Here is a 12,296-nt window from a genome sequence, read left to right as displayed (position 1 = left end):
TATGTGTGTGTGTGTGTATGTACGTGTATGTGTATATACATATGCATATCAGTGCGTGTGTGTGTGTATGTGCACGACCATTGTCCCGTGCCGAGATTTAACCCAGACACAGCCCCATTCCCCCTGCCCCCCAATCCTCTCCCATAATCCGTGTGCGCAATTTGCTCCCTTGAAATGGCAGCACAACCACAATGTTTTTCCCTGCTTATTTATATAATGAGGAAGAACAATTTTTAAATCAGCACAAATAAAGCTGCGGACCGTAATATAGACTTCTTGTGACTGGTGACATCATCGATAGCCAAAATGAAAATAGATGTAAACAGATAGAAAATAGCATCAGGATCATGGTGTTTTGCACGATGAAAATAGTCTCGGCTAACTAGTTTATGAGAACCTAGTACGTCTTTCAACCAGATAAACCCTTTTATTCATTTATAATGACAAGGGGTTCAGATAACACGATATACTGTATATGATTATGACGTGCATTGCTCTTTTCAGGGCGTTGGTAATGCAAAGCAGTTTCTCGACGAGGGTTATTCTGGATGGTTTGCCATTGCCTTCCCAGCATTGTCTGTCCGTGCTCTGTCCTCTTAAATGCTGAGCGGAGAGGAAGGAAGCAGCATCCATTTTAAAAATACTTGTTGTGACTCGGTCAGGGTTCGAACCACCGACCTCTTGGACTCACAGCAGACGCTCCAACCATTACGCCACCTTGCTTGTTTGTTACTTGCAAAATCGAAGATTTTTCAAGTATATTCGTCGGTTGCGTTTGTGGTTCTGTCTGTCTGTCTGTCTGTCTGTCATTTTGCTTGTCAACGGCCTACAGGTCACAATTTTCAACCGATCTTCACGAAACTTCACCAAATGGTAGAGTTGGTCAAAAGCAAGAAGCCTATTGTTTTTGGGGTCAAAAGGTCAAAAGGTCAACATAGGCCAAAGGTCACCAACTTTGCTAAGTTTCTAAAATCCTCAATTTTCATCCAATTGACTTGAAATTTGAAGAGGACTTGCATATCTGGTCACTGAATTCAACCACCCAGTATTTTTGAAGTCAACATTGGCCAAAAGGTCAACATGGGCCAAATTTCTAAAATCCTCAATTTTCATCCAATTGACTTGAAATTTGAAGAGGACTTGCACATCTGGTCACTGAATTCAACCACAAATTATATTTTAGGTAAACATAGGCCAAAAGGTCAACATAGGCCAAGCCAACATAGGTCAACATTTAATCTTGATGAAATGGACAATTTGCTGTATCAATGGAATTTTTTTTCTTGGGGGTGGGGGGAGGATTTTGCAAGTACCGTGCTCCGCATGACGTCTTCTTGTTTGTTTGTTTGTTTGTTTGTTTGTGTACTTATTTATTTACTCATTTGTTGACTTATTTATTGACTTATTTGTTGACTTATTTATTATTTACTTATTTATTTACTTATTTATTTATTTACTTATTTATTTACTTATTTATTTACTTATTTATTTACTTATTTATTTAATTCTTTACTTTATTTATTTACTTATTTATTTACTTATTTACTTATTTATTTACTTATTTATTTACTTACTTCCTTGCTTTTTAAAATCTATCCATGTATCCTTGTCATGCATTGGAAGGAGTGTGGTGGAAGGCTGGTAGGATAGCTTAGACGTATAGGTACACCCACTCGCCTGCGAGCTGCGTCGCCTGGGTTTGAATGTTGACCCAGCTATAAACTGTCACCTCTGTGTGTCACATGCAGGGCGAGGCATCATCGTGTGTTTTCTCCATCAAATGTACCTTAAGTTACAGGAGCCATCTGCCAGCACTGATCGTCGGTGGACATTAAAGGTCTTGCGCTACAAAGAGGGGAGGGGGGGGGGGGGCAGGTTATCGGCAGCACCCTGGACAAATTTCAATTCCCTGTCGCCCTCAGAGGAATGTCATCCCTAGCCAGCCGGTTCGTGAATGACTTAGCACAAAAACAATGCTCCCCAGCCAATACACAAGAAGATGGAAATAATTTGCGATATCATATCGAACCGTCTGCGCGTTCTATGCTGTCGGACTGCAGATGATGTAACAATTCACAGACAAACCTATATTTGCACAATCGTTATATTCAGTATATGGACGTCTAATTAAAGTGTAACGAATTTTTATTGATTATAATGAAATGTCAAAACTATTTAGGCAGAACATGATATTCACTCCACATTATGGCACGTTATGCCCCTTTAATTCCACTTCCTGCGTTCTCATTTACATTATCGAATGTCATCCAGGATTGATTGAAAATGTGAGGGATAATAAGCAGGTGCGTTGAACGTGGTGGTCCATCAGGTGGCATTTATAAATATATTATTAATGGCACAGGACAACAGAAACATTCGAGAATGAAGGCGATCTATAATAAGGTGTATTCGTGATGGGGTTTTGCTGCATCATGGCATATTCTAATTTGTTCCTGTCCTTGGCTTCCTTTACTCAAGGTGAGTAAAGAAAGCCAACGTCCTTGATACCTCTATGCTCAGCAGAATGATATTATTAGGTTTCCTCTACATGAAATGTAGAGTAACCTATTATTAATTATTATTCCTAAAGTTTTTCTTATTATTCCAACCTTTTTTTTTTGCACCTCCAAAAACTTTAAAATTAAGTTTCTCAGCAACCGCTGGTCAGATTGACAGGAAATTTTCATCAAATGATCGGCTAGGCACGTACAATTTTTAATGCTAATTATGACCTCATAGGTCACGTGGTATGGGCGCCATCTTGTAAAACACCTTCAACTTTGCCCCTCGAAATCTCTGAAACGGCTCAATGGAAAAAATTGAATGATGGCTCATTCTAAAGAAATCTGCAACGGGACCAAAAAACATGTTTATTTAGTATATTAAAAATGCTAACGTTAAGAGGTTAGAATTCGTCAAACAGATCCCTTGCTCCCACAAAAATGATATTTTTTCCCCAGATCCTTAGTTAAAACAAACTCAGAATGCAAAAAATTTCGAAGTCATACGTCACATGGTTCGGTCGCCATATTGTTTTCCGTGAAAAACACGAAAACCGCTTTTTATCCGCAACGGCTGAACAGATAGAACCCAAACTTGGCATGCATAATCGCATACCCATGACGAACAAAAATTTCAGTGATCATGACGTCATGCATCACATGGTTTTGGGGTTATGATGTTTTTAAGCATAAACTTAAAATGCTATCTTCTCCATAATTTGTGAAGATATCGAGTGGAAACTTTACACAAATGTTCCCCATGGGGGGAAGTTTAAACAATACTTGAGACGTTTTGATAAGTCACATGGTTTGCCCACAATAAATAATTGAAGGAAAAATCATAAAATGCTTCTAACTCTTGAACGGTTACATTGATCGACTTGAAATTTTAATGCAATGTAGATATCATCAAGCGGAACAAGTCTGTAAAATTTCAACATGAGTGGTTGTACGGTCTCAAGGCTAGAAGTCTTTATTGTTGAAAGAAAAAGAAACGCAACATTTTTTCTTACCTGGCCATCAATGTGCTCAATGTGCTCAATGTGCTCCTGCCATTTTAAAGACTTATTTCCTTTAAAAATCATTTTCTCTGCAATAATTGGACCGATTGACAGGAAATTTTCACCATCGGAGCGACTCGGCCTGTATAATATTATAATGGTAATTATGATGTTACAGGTCATGTGGTACGGGCGCCATCTTGGAAAAACCTAAAAAATTTGCACCTCTATATCTCTAAAGCCTCTGCACAGAAATAATTGAGACAGGTCTCATTGCAAAAAACTCTCCATGCGGAATAACATATGTGAATGATGACATCATAGGTGCCGCCGTTATGATGTCATAATTCGACAAGTACAGAACTTCATCCGATCAAGATGAAATTTCTTGAGCGTCATCCAATAAATTGGTGGAGAAAAAAAATTATGATGTCATGGGTCATGTGATTCGGCCGCCATATTTGTTTCAACACAAAAGCTTTAAAAGCCACTAAAATCCCATTTTCTCCACAACGCCTGAACATATCAAGGCCAAACTTTGCAGGCAGAATTGCATACCCATGACGAACAAAAAAGTCAGCAAGCATGATGTCATGTGTCACATGGTTTCAGTGTTATGACATTTTTAAGCATAAACCTTTAAAACATAGCTCCTCCCTCATTTTTTATCCACTCGAGGGGAAACGTCACAGACGTGTTCAGCATATCAGTCTACTAAAATGACCTTTTGGAATTTGTGATAGGTCACGTGGTTTGGCAGATATCGTTAATTAAACGAAAATATTAAAAAGAATATATCTCTTGAACCGCTTCATTGATTGACGTGAAACTTCATACTGTAGTAGAAGTCCTGAAGATTAACAAGTTGGCAAAATTTCAAGATGATTGGATGTACGGTCTGGAAGCTAGAAGTTGTTATTGCATGAAGAAGAAGAGTCTTCGAGAGTGGGCAAATAATTAATTATCACATGTACAGCTGTGCAGGCAACGTACGAAACGATCTCACGGGGTAATTTGAACCTCAAATAAAATTGTAATTTCATATTTGTCAATCGCTGAGGTATATTAACACACGACTAAAACAGATTTGACAAAATTCCGACTATTTTTGACACGATCGCATTTCACACAGAGAAGCTGCCAGTTGTCATGGCTGAAGAAGAAGAAACTTCGCATGGTCTTCTCAGACCATCTTACTATAATTCACCAAATGTCCATCTGTCTGTCTGTCCGTTCGAAGGTACCGCAAAAACGGCTGAACCGATCGCAACGATATTTTGGCTGGGTAATCCTAGGATCCCCTGGAGTAAAATAGGCTATATTGTTTTTCCAATTCTTCCAAGTTTTCCAATTTCCCAATTTTCCAGTTCTTCAAACACGATGGAATAATATTTACCGATATGAACAGTGATGTGGCTTTTGTTGAAATTATACGTACCAGGAGAGAGTAGATCAACTCCTGACGAACTCTTCCTATATAAACGTGCGGCTCCGAAGTAACACGGCAGCGTGTGCAAAGCGACTGAGAAACAGGTGTAGCGGCCACTTCCGTGTTACTGATTCGGCGCGCACTCTTCACACATAAACGTGCGACTGAGAAAGACGTGTAGCGGCTGCTTCCGTTTTGCAGAATTCAATATTTTTTCAAAATGGGTGCCATGTACTGTTTAGATTTTGATGATTTGCGTGTGATATGATTCAACGGATGTTTATATGAATCGTTTAAAATAAAAAAAGCCTTCAATTTCTTATATTTTGCCTTTTCATTTGGGCTTCCCAATTGAAGCCCCGCCCATAGGGCGGGTACCATTGCTTGTATAAATAATTCTGGCTCTGCGATTTTCAGGTTTATTTTTATAAAAATCGCTTTTGATGCAGTCATTGCACAGATTGACAGGAAATTTTCACCACAGGTGTGCCTGGGCATGAATAATCTTTTAAGGATAATTATGACATCACAGGTCACGTGGTACGGCCGCCATCTTTGAAAAACCGAAAAACTTTACATCTCTATATCTCCAATAGTGCTGCGTAGAAAATATTGAGACATATCTCATTGTAAAGAACTATCCATGGAGAATAAGCCTTGTCAATGATGATGTCATATGTGCCTCCATTATGACGTCATAATTCGACAAGTACAAAACTTCATCTGATCAGGATGAAATTTTTTGAGCATCATCTAGGGATAAATTAGTGGAGAAAAATAAGAATAATGTGAAAGCGGGGTTGTTATAAAGTGTGGGGATGTGTGTGTGTGTGTGTGTGTGTGTGTGTGTGTGTGTATGTATGTGGGGATGTGTGCGTGGGGGGGGGGGGTAGGATGTGTGTGTGTGTGTGTGGGGGGGGGGGGTTTGGGGGATGTGTGTGTGTGGATATGTGTGTATGTGTGCGTGTGTGGGGGGGGGGCGGGATTTGTGTGTGTGTGTGTGTGTGTGTGTGTGTGTGTGTGTATGTGTCTGTGTGTGTTGGGGGGGGGGGGGATGTGAGTGTGGAGTGTGTGTGTGTGTGTGTGTGTGTGTGTGTATCGGGGATGTGTGTGTGTGTGTGTGTGTGTGTATCGGGGATGTGTGTGTGTGTGTGTGTGTATCGGTGTTGTATCCAAGGGGGTTGTGTCAAGGCATGTCCAATGAAAGTGGGGTTGTATCAAAAGCGGGGTTGTATGAAAGCGGGAAGGCGGAGGAAACCGGTCATCACTGCCAGCAGTTGTAAAGTGGCTGTTCTACTTATATGCTGAAAATAATGATGACGAAATGCTAATGGCAAGATAGCTTAGATACATGAACATTCACTTTTATGTTGTCTAGTCTGGGTTAGAATCTCGACACAGCTATAAACACTCACTCTGGACTGGTGGTTGTTATGTTTATCTAGCCTGGCCAGTCGGATTCCTGAAAGACCTGGGCGACCAATATTCACTAACAACCCCTCAAGAAGATGGGAATAATTGTGGATGTTAACATAGTAGCTCGTTCAACTAGTATGATTACTACTAGCTATCGTACTACTAGCTTCAGTCTGTTGAACTTCTAGGCCTCACATTCAGGTATGACCTCGCCTATGCTGACCACATAGCAAAACTGGCCTCCAAATCCAACCACAGACTCTGCATCCTTCGTCAATCCAAGTCTTTCCTTGGTAAATTAGAGCTACGCACAGTCTCCAGGTTGTTTGTACATAGCTCGGTGGAGTACTGTTCTCCGCTATGTTCTGGCATCCCAGCTTCACATCTTTCTTTCCTGGATTCAGTGGTATCGAAAGCTCTCAGGATTGTTGGAATCTCCAATGATAAGGCCGAATCACATGGTTCGTTGCTGTCATATTGAAGGCATGTCCGTGGTCTCTCTTTTCTCTACTGTGTTTGCTCAAACATTGCACCATATGCTCTCTCAGTCCTCCAACCCCCCTTAGCAACTGCAGGATACAAATGTTCTTCCAGTAACCCCCTCCTTGTGAAACTTCCAAAATGCAGGCTGACTGCAATCCTCAACTCTTATTCCTTGTCTATGGAACCACTTTCCAGAGGCTGATCTGTCTCGCTCTTTTCCCCGCAGGACTTCAAATAAGCAGTGCACCACCATCTCTTGTCATCCTCAATTCCAAACCATGATCTTTATTACCCCCATTAAACTTTCACCACTTTCCCAACTCAAGCATCCACTTCATCAACCATATTACTTGCTAGTTTACTTTACCTCCTCCCCTTCCCTTTCTCCTTTCCTGTACATTCATTTCCTTGATATGTGTCCCACTGCAGATCTATTTTGCTCTTCCACGAGGATCAATTCTATAAATAAAATGCAATATCTATCTGGGCTATTCCTCAATTGGTCCACACTTCTCTTAACCTATTTACCCTGTATGTACTTCAAGAATTCCTTGTTATTATGTTTAACATTCTTGGCCATATCCTCATATTCTCTGTTGGTTTGCCGAGTTATTTTCCTAACTTGCCTATGTTTACGCCAACACTGAGAGTCTGACTATAGTCTCATTATTTTATACCGAGTAAATCCTTTAACCAAAGGGAAGTCAATAGCACGCCATCACAAATCCCCACGTTTCCCACCTAAAGCAAAGTTGGAAGATGGCAAAAAGTTCCACCAGGAATGACCCAATATGAAATTCTGAGTTTAATTTTTTTTCCCCTATTTTTCCACCTGTGACCGTAAGTCCCACCCTTAGGGTATGAACCGGGGATCAAATCTACAAAATTCGTTGCATATTTCATGCGTGCTCCAATGTCGATTGCATATACAAAGTTTCATTAAAATGTTTGAAAAATGTGCCTACATTTTTCGGTATTTGACCTTTTGACCCTGCGCCGTGGGCAGAGCCAAACATGTCACTGCTCGTGCACCTTCGTGGCATGTGGTATGGTGAATTTCACCTTCATTATCATGTATGGTGAATTTCTGCATAATTGTTTAGGAGGAGATAGTGTGATGGACAGACAGATATAATTACAATATCCGCCCTGCATTTCCCCCCACCCCCAAACCCTCCCCCGCCCACCCCATTTTATAATAAAAAGCGTGGGGGTAACAATAGCACTCCTTACCTGCTTGCTCAACCAACATGGTCTCTCTCTGCCTCTAGCTCTGCACTTCACTGGAATATACTTTATGTTGCACTCATCTTCTGGCGAGGATATTTTATGCAGACGATCTGCCTGTTGAGGAAGATAGTGGGTGGGAGATACAAGAAGTACTGGGGGAGTGTAAGGAGGCATTTGATAAACATGTGCTGAAAATGAGCATGGAAATTAGATGGGGGTGATGTGGGTTGAGCAGCAGAGAAAATAAATGAATATCAGGTTAGAGGGAGGGGAAGGAGATCTGACAGGGAAATAGGTTTGAGGAAGGTTCTGATGTTTTGTGTAATGCCGGCCTACCTTTATGGTCTGGAGACGGTGGCACTGACAGAGAGACAACAACAGAGGCTGCAGGTTTGTAAGAACAACTGGGTCAGGAGGTTTGCAGGAGTGAAGAGGGTGGATAGAAGGAGAATGGATGAATTGAGAGAGAGGAGATTGGTGTGCAGATGAGCTTGACGGGGAGATTGGTGAAATGCCAGCTGAGTTACAATACACATTTACATAGAGAGAATTGGGGTCTTTCCCCACCTTGAACCCCCTCCCCCAGATATGCAACCAGGATAGAAACCGTACTTGGGGTGGTACCCCTGGGCAACATGCAAAATTTGGTTCAGTGGTTTTTGAGTTTTTGAAGCATATATAAACAAAAAACAAACAAACATTAATTGAGCTTTATATATTAGATTGGATTCTCATTAAAATAAATAGACTTTGAGATGAATTATGATGAAACAATAGAAAAAAGAAGAAATAAATAATAAATATATGTGCATTTTCTCATAATCTTATAAAAAGTAATCCCAAAGACAGTAATCTCTTCTCCTTAAAATTACTAGTTTATGCCATACTAAATATAAATACTTTATGGTGTAGTAGATCATATGGATGGACTGAAGGAAAAGATGAACATGTGGAAGGAATGTATGGAGACAAAAGGTCTGAAGGTGAATATCGGAAAGACGAAGGTGATGGCAAGTGGTAAAGCATGTGGTGAGGTGGAAAGAACTGGGAAGTGGCCGTGTGGTGTGCGCAGGAAGGGTGTCGGAGTGAACTCCATTCAATGTACAATGTGCGCTGAGTGGGTCATCAAAAATGTAGTGGTCTAAGAGGGTCATTAACCAGTGTGGCAGCTACATTCAAATGTAAGGTGTGCACAGAGGGAGCTGCAGATGGAGGAAATGTTGAGTTGGATCTTGGAGACGGCGTGAAGCTGGAAGGTGTGAAAACATTTTGCTACCTCGGAGACATGCTGAATGGAGAACATGGATCAGACTCGGCAACGGTTGCTCGAGTGAGATGTGCATGGAAGAAGTTTCGGGAATTGAGTGGCGTGCTGATGATGAGGGGAGTGTCGTTGAAGCTGAAGGGATAGGTGTATGCTGCATGTGTGAGAAGTGTTATGATTTATGGGAGCGAGACATGGGTAATGAACGTAGAGCAGCAACGAAGGTTGGAAAGGGTGGAAATGCGAATGGTTCGACGGATGTACGGAGTATCGTTGAGAGAGAGGAAGACAAATGATGAATTGCGAAAGATGATGGGAATATTGCCTGTGATTGATGCTGTGAAGAGGAACAGGTTGAGATGGTTTGGTCATGTATTGAGGAAGGATGAAAGTGACTGGTTGAGAAGAGTGATGGAAGTTAATGTAGAAGGAAGTAGAGGACGGGGAAGACCGAGAAAGACTTGGCTAAAGATGGTGGAAGAAGAAATGCAGGCAAGGGGGTTAACAAGGAGAGATGCAGAAAATAGGGCAAAATGGAGAAGATTGTCATGGGGACCGCAAGGCTAACCCCCGCTCTAGCAGGGAAAATGGCCTTTAAAATGCATGTTGTTGTTGTTGTTGTTGTTGTTGTAGTAGATCATAGTGTATGGTTTAGCAGATACTTTATGGTGAAGTAGATCACAAACTAGCAACATGGGGAAGGCCCTGCGGAAGAAGCAGAGGTAGAACAAAGATCTTATGGAGAGATGAAATTGAAAATGACACTGACGTACAATGGCCCCCACATGCATTGGATAAACAGAATGGACCATGTTGAGGGAGGAGGCCTTTGTCTAGCAGTGGACTAAATGGACCCCACACGAACCCACCCCATGTTACATGTTACCTTCACCCCCGAATGTGGATGGAGGCTATGTTTTCACCCCTGTTTATCTGTTTGTGAGCAGGATATCTCAAAAAATTACGGACGGATTTGTATGGAACTTGGGGGACATTTTGGGAGTGTGACAAGGAAAATTGATTCTATTTTGGGGAAGATCCAGATCCCGATCCGAGCATGTTTTATTGATTCTTCACCTTTGAGTCAGAGGATCAAAAATGATGTACCATATCGCACGATATCTCAAAAAGTTGTGTACAGATTAGGACAAAACTAGGCAGACGAGTTGGGTAGGTGACAAGAAGAAGCAGATTACTTTTTGGTTAAGGTCCAGATGCAGATCCGGCCAATCAGTGGGATACAAAACGTAAACTGTTCATCCTGGCAGAGGTATGCGCTCTACTGCATGCTGTTCTGTTTAATAACGAGCCGAAACCCGTGGAACATCCACGGAAGGGAGGATGTGGTGTATGGATAGAGTGTACCATTATGGATGGCATAGGGGATTTGCTTGTCCGAGTAAGAGTTAGGAAGAAAGATGAGAATGAAGAGTGCGTATATGAACAACGTATTTATTGCAATCTACTTGAGTGACAACGCTACGATATACTTTTGAAAAATGAATGGATTCGTAATAGGAATCGGCATAGCACCACTCTGGGATTGTCCACTCAGTGGACGGCTTGCTGTCGCCTTCACCTGTCCAATCAGCGGACGGCTCGCTTCGTCTTCACCCAGCAGACGCCAATACGATGGCGTCATAAGATGGCGTCGTATCGGCAGTTAATCGGATGCTTTTGGGCCCCAACGTCGGCTAATTCAGATTTTTCGAGTATGCCTGTACATGATAAACAAAGAGCGCGGTTCGTAGATCGTAAATCCATTCGTGCCGTGGGCATCGGGTCACTGGGTGCGGCGTAAAAGGGATAACAAAGTCGAGTCCTTACGCTATTATTATATAGATGTTGCACTAATATAAAATTTTACCGATGTGTCGATAACCAATATTTACATGCCAAAATCAGCTGATACTGATATTTAACACATGGTGCCCGAAAAAGGCCAACCCCTGCTCTGCGGCGGAAAATGGCGTCTAAAGGTGGTTCTTCTTCTATACTGATATTTAATACAACACCAGGTAATTTGTGTAAGTAAGACAATGGACCTCTATTCTTAGGACATTAGCAACAACATCCAACAGTAAAACAATCAAAATCTGTCGACACTTGTATATGTGTGAACTTGCAACAGCAGCCAGCATTAGAACAACCCACATCTGTTAGCATTTGTACTTGTATGAGCTACAACTAGAGCAACATTTCTCTTAATGAAGAGTAGCATCCTCGCTCTTTCAGGAGCCAAATGAGGCATGAGATTTGCTTTGTTGAAAGCCTTTGTTGTTTTTCCTTCATGCGAAATGGATTGTTGACTATGCACTGCAGACGGCAAATCTACTAGTGTGTTCCCCTAATGTGACTGAGTCCTAGATGACCTACCGCTTATTTCTCTCCATCTAGGTTCTTCCGGTCTCAGGCTCTCGCGCTGTTATCGGTATCAGAATGTTATGTGGTGTTGTTACTGATACGATTATTCTGCAAAGGAAGCAATATTGACTCGTTACCAATAGCCAATATATGATTATAGGTGTTACCAATAGCCAAAAAAAAAAAAGAAAAAGAAAAAAAAAAGGCTACGGAGCGCAGCTGCACTATTGGCGTTACCAATAGCCAAAAATAAAATTAAAAAAAATAATAGGTGCGACACCACTTGTTGGGGTGAAGGCAGGAGGTGGAGGACTGGGTAAGGAAAGGGAGTGGAAAGCATGGAGGATAACACAGCGAGCCGAGAAAATTGGGTGAGTGTTGTTCTGGAAAGGCTAGGTTTGGTGTGATGCTGTAGAGGTTAGAGGCTACAATGTATAACCTTGTACTCACGTATAAATCCAGGGCCGCTCGACGCACAATTATTCTTAATGTATGTCACTACACTTTTAGTTCATGGAAAAGTAGGCACTACAATTTTTGGAATATACTTATTTTCATTCAGGAAAGACTTTTTGAAATTGGTAAATATACTGCATATCATTTATGTC

At 41.4% G+C, this 12,296-nt stretch overlaps 1 protein-coding gene across 1 annotated transcript in view; it reads left to right on the top strand.

Moving 5' to 3' along the window:
• LOC137427798 (interleukin-6 receptor subunit beta) overlaps positions 1-12,296 on the top strand; it is a 142,286-nt gene that overhangs the window by 697 nt on the left and 129,293 nt on the right. The gene's annotated exons all lie outside the window — the stretch shown is intronic.

The sequence above is a fragment of the Myxine glutinosa genome, chromosome 1 (genome assembly GCF_964187855.1).
Source record: "Myxine glutinosa chromosome 1, kmMyxGlut1.1, whole genome shotgun sequence".
Classification (NCBI taxonomy): Eukaryota; Metazoa; Chordata; class Myxini; order Myxiniformes; family Myxinidae; genus Myxine; species Myxine glutinosa.
The sequence above is the reverse complement of the archived record's forward strand: the minus strand, read 5'-3'. Positions and strand labels throughout refer to the sequence as shown.